This window comes from Arachis duranensis, chromosome 6, assembly GCF_000817695.3.
Source record: "Arachis duranensis cultivar V14167 chromosome 6, aradu.V14167.gnm2.J7QH, whole genome shotgun sequence".
Lineage (NCBI taxonomy): Eukaryota > Viridiplantae > Streptophyta > Magnoliopsida > Fabales > Fabaceae > Arachis > Arachis duranensis.
Genome location: NC_029777.3, coordinates 55,443,945 through 55,449,672, shown reverse-complemented (window position 1 = coordinate 55,449,672; position 5,728 = coordinate 55,443,945).

Sequence of the window (5,728 nt, the reverse complement as noted above, 5' to 3'; positions counted from 1 at the left end):
TAACCTTGTCTGTGGTATTCTGAGTAGGATTCAATGATTGAATGACTGTGACGTGCTTCAAACTCCTAGCAGGCGGGGCGTTAGTGACAGACGTAAAAGAATCGCTGGATTCTATTTCGGCCTGACCGAGAACCGACAGATGATTAGCCATGCTGTGACAGAGCATAGGAACATTTTCACTGAAAGGATGGGAGGTAGCCGCTGACAACGGTGAAACCCTACATAAGCTTGCCATGGAAGGGAGTAAGAAGGATTGGATGAAGACAGTAGGAAAGCAGAGAGACGGAAGGGAAGGCACCTTCATGCGCTTATCTGAAGCTCCTACCAATGAATTACATAAGTACCTCTATCTTTATCTTTATGTTTATTTCGTTCATCACCATATCCATTTGAGTTTGCCTGACTAAGATTTACAAGATGACTATAGCATGCTTCATACTAACAATCTCCGTGGGATCGACCCTTACTCGCGTAAGGTTTATTACTTGGACGACCCAGTGCACTTGCTGGTTAGTTGTGCGAAGTTGTGTTAATGCCATGGTATTGAACACCAAGTTTTTTGGGGTTCATGACTGGGGATTATGAGAGTTGTGAAAAGTATTGTTCACAATTTCGCGCACCACTCTCTCTCTTTTAATTTTCCTTATTAAATCTGAATCTCGGATTGAGAAGTGAAGGAATTCTGTTTTCTTGGTTGTTCTTCTGCATAATTTCAGAGAATTGATAGTTGAATTTGAGTTTTCATTTGCTGCTTCATTTCTTCTTTCTTCTGCAAACTTGTTTTCTGTTGAATCAAGGAAGGGATTAAGATCTAGACTTGTTTTCTAGTCTCATTGATTCCCTGAGATCTTCAACATTCTTTTAAATTGCTGCAAATTAAGCATCGCATTATATTTTTAATTCTTCAAGCATTTTTACTTTTCTATTTGAAATCTGCTATCCCATTTCATATTCTAGCTCTCTGCTTGAATGCTCTTTACATTTTCTTGTTGAATTTTAATTTACAGCACCCCAGCCCCGTTACTTTTCATGCAATTTACATTTCGTGCAATTTAAGTTTCAGCTCTTTTACTTTCTTGTTCTTTAAGTTTCCTGCAATTTTATTTTCTGCATCTTTTAAATTCCTTGCAATTTACTTTCTGTTGATCAACTTCACACAATTCACTTAAATGTTAGCTTGACTAAACTAATCACCCACTAAAGTTGCTTGATCCATCAATCCCTGTGGGATCGACCTCACTCTTGTGAGTTATTACTACTTGATGCGACCCGGTACACTTACCGGTTGGATTTGTGTGTTGGAAATTCATTTTTTCCTTAAAAACACCATCATTACTCCATTTGTCTTGATGTGGTGGCATTGCATTTATTTCTGAATGTATGACTAAACTGTGTATAATTGATATTGGGATTGAGAATATTGACTCTTGCAAGAACAAAGGATTTAGAGAAATATTATTAACTCTCTAAAAGATTAAAAATACTAATTCTTGAAGCAAGAAAAAGAAAAAGAAAAAGAAAAAGAAAAATAAAAATAAAAAAGAGAAAAAGAATGCTGATAAAAGAAAATCAAAAGAGTAAGGATCCAAGGCTTTGAGCATCAATAGTTAGGAGGGTCGATATTCGGCCTGAAAAGTTCAAATGAGCTGCTTCCCCTAATTAAATGCTTGTGGTGTGAAGGTGTCAAGTGAAAAGCTTGAGACTGAGCAGTTAAAGTCGTGATCTAAAGCAAAAAGAGTACGCTTAAGAACTCTGGACACCATTGTCTGGGACTTTAAACAAAGCTAAAGTTGAATCCAAAGGGTTCCCCAAGTCAAGTGTCTGTGGCATTTATATATCCGGTGGTAATACGGGAAAACAAAATACTTAGAGTCACGACTAGGCTAAAAAAGGTGCGAAGCACCAAGATAAGTTATGTTCAAGAATCAAGAAAAGCTAAACTAAGAGAATTAATAATATCATCCGGATTCTAGTTCCAAGGGATGTTAATATGTCTAAACTCCAAAGGAAAATGAGATGCCAAAACGGTTCAGAAATAAAGAGCTATAAGCCCCGCTCATCAATTGGAATAAGGCTTCATTGAAAAAATTTAAGACTTTTTGTATCTCTCTCTTTTCTTTTTAGTCCTACTTGTTTTTGGTTGCTTGAAGACAAGCAACAGGTTAAGTTTGGTGTTCTGATGAGCGGATATTTTGTACGCTTTTTGATATTATTTTCTTAGTATTTTCAATCTATTTTATTATGTTTTAGCAGGTTTTTATGAAAAATTCACTTTTTGGATTCTACTTTGAGCTTTTATGTATTTCTTATGTTTTTAGGTGATTTTTGGGTTATCCTAGCAAGTTTTGGAAAAGTCTGATTTAGAGGCAAAGAAAGGACAACAGATGTTGTTAGATCCTGACCTCCATGTATTCAAACAAGTATTTTTGGAGCTATAAAGATCTAAATGACGCGTTCTCAATAGTGTCAGAAAGCTAACTTTTAGAGTTTTCCAGCAATATATAATGGTCTATACTTTACTTTGGAAATGAAGACCAAAAATGAGTGTTGAATGCCCAAACTAGCCCCTGTGGGGCTTTCAACGCCCCAAGAGGATGAAGGCCAACGTTGAATACCCAAACCTAGTGTTCAATGCCCCAAGGAGAGCAAGGAAGCAGCATGGACACTCCCTAGAGGGTGCTCAATGCCCACTCCTTCAAGTTAGAAGCCAAGCTCAACCCAAACACTCACCAAATGGGCCCATAAGTGGATTTTCGCACCTTTAGGTTTGGTCATTTCATTATTGTAATTTCTAATTATTATCAGTTTCTCTTTAAGTCTATTCATTACTATAAATAAGGCAAGATCACCATTGTTTAAAGAGCTTTTAGATCTTCTCCATCTCTTTTACCACTTTTGAATATTTCAGTTTATTCACTGTACAGTATGAACAACTAAACCTCCTAGGTTAAGGTTAGGAGCTCTACTGGTTCTTATGAATTAATACAAGTACTTTTCTATTTCAATCAATGTTTGATTCTCTTCTATGATGCATTGTCATTCTTCATCCCTATGAATCTCGATTCTACATGAGTTCTTACGAGTCCTGACCCAGATAGTGTTGAACTACAGCTTGAGGATGCATCACGGGTTCCAACAGAATTATGTCGATTAATGGGGTATGTGATATATTACCTCGTTAGTCAGGGACAATTGAGGTTCCTGTGGCTCTAAGGGCTAGAACCATAAGAGCAGCAGTCTCTGATCTGGAAGATCCGACCTTGTCTGTGGCGTTTTGAGTAGGATCAACAAAGAGATTTACTTGCACACGCTTCACCCTCTCCTAGATTGATCTAGTCCATTCGGATGTTTGGTCTAGACTTGAGGATATTAATGACCATGACCCATGGCTTAATCACATACAACCTTATCATTGAAGGAATCATTCATTGTTGAACTAGAGAGTATGACGTGTTAATTCAGAAGAAGAAGCATCTCCGAAGCTTTAACTACTGCTAATTACTGTATTTACGTTCTTTTGGAATTGCTTGTTTATGTGCCTACAACAAACAACAACCATCCTTTTGTTCGCCTGACTAAGATTTGCAAGATAACCACAGCTGCTTAATCTGGCAATCCTCGTGGGATTCGACCCTCACTCACCTGAGGTATTACTTGCACGACCCGATGCACTTGCCTGTTCAGTTGTGGTGAATTCGAACTTCCTACACCAAGCTTTTGGCGCTGTTGCCAGGTATTATTTGTGATTGAGAAACTAACGGTGGTCTTGCTCCTTAGATCAGGTACTATCTACTGTTTTCTTTCTCTAAAAATTTTCAAAGAAAAATTTCAAAAATATTTTTATCTTTCTCTTTTGTTTAAGTCTTGTGTCAATTTTTAAGTTTGGTGTCCCTTTAGTTTTCATTTCTTTTGTTGAGTCTTAAAAAAAATTGTTCCTGTTATTCTTTCTTGGTATTCAAATTGTTCTTGCTATTTTTCTTGTTTGATCTCAAAATTTTTAAGTTTGGTGTCTTTTGGTGTTTTTCCTTCAAGATTTTCGAAAATTAGTGTGCTTGATTTCAAAATTTTTATGTTTGGTGTCATTTGGTGTTTTAATTTTTAAATTTTTTTCGAAAATTGTGTCTTTAATTTCTAAAATATTTTTCGAAAAGTTTTCAAAAATCAAATTCAAAATTTTAAGTTTGGTGTCTTGATTTGTAATCTTGCTTTTATAGATTGTGTTTTCTACCTTTATCTTATCTTTTGTTTGATTTTCAAATTCTCATCTTATCTTTCCTTTAATTTCAAATTTTGAAAGCTTAGTATTCAGTTAGTTTCTATTTCTTTTGAATTTTAATTTCAAAATCTTTAAAAATAAAAAAAATCTTATCTTATCTTATCCTTTCTCTCTCTGGATTTTTTCTAAAATTCAATTTTCAAAATCTTTTCTTAACTTTCTCTTTTTAATTTCAAAACTTTTTAAAATCAAATCTTCTCTCTTTAATTTTTAAAATCTTATCTTATCTTGTTGACTTTTTGGTTTCAAATTTGATTTTTCAAACCTTTGATTAACTCTTTCCTTTTAAATTCAAAAAAATTTCAAAATAAAAATCTTTTATTCTAATTCAAATCATTTTAAGTAATTATTTGTTTGATTTTAATTTTAAAAAAATTGGTATCTCTTTAATTCTTAATTCTCTTTCCTCTTTTTCAAAATCTTCTAACCTCTCTCTCTCCTCTATTTCCAAAAATTCTTAATCTTATTCTCTCTCTCATCTTTTTCGAAATTCTTCTACTCCTTTCTCTCTCTTTAATTTCAAAAACTTCTCTTTTCGTCCCCTTTCTATTTTCGAAAACTTCTTCTTTTTAAATAAAAGAAATCTTATTTTCTTTTCTTCATCTACCTTTCTAACAAAGGATCTCTATACTCTGACATAGAGAATCCTTTCTTCTTCTCTTCTTGGTTTCTTTCTTCTTGTTTATGAACAAAAGTAGGGATAAAGAACATCTCTTTGATCCGGATCCTGAACCTGAAAGTACTCTAAGAAGGCGTCTGCAACAAGCTCAAGGTAGCAGATCCGTAAGGAACCTAACAGAAGACCTAGAACAAGAAGATGAGGAAATAACAATGGCAGCTAATCCAGACAATGGGGGTGATGCAAGAAAGGTCTTAGGATCTTATACTGCACCCAATCCTGACTTTTATGGGCGCAGCATCTCCATTCCTGCCATTGGGGCAAACAACATTGAGTTGAAGCCTCAACTGGTCACCTTAGTTCAGCAGAACTGTGGTGGACGAAATTGTGATTCTTAATTAATGGCTCCTTGGCATGTGCCAAGGAGAACTAATTTAACTAACTGATTACTTGCACAATTCCGTTCAACTGACCAGCAAGTGTACTGGGTCGTCCAAGTAATACCTTACGTGAGTAAGGGTCGAATCCACAGAGATTATTGGTTTGAAGCAATCAATATTTATTTTATTAATCTTAGTTAGGATGTCAATAGGATTGTTTGGATTAAAAGTGAAATTACTGGATTTGATTATAAAAATAAAAGAGGGAACAATGTTACTTTGATTTTCAGTACTGGGGAATATGTTGGAGTTTTGGAGATGCTTTGTCCTCTGACTTCAACTCTTCCTTGAAATCCTCTTCTCACACGCAGGTTCCTTCCATGGCAAGCTCTATGTAGGGTGTCACCATTGTCAGTGGCTACTTCCCATCCTCGCAGTGAAAACTATGCTCAC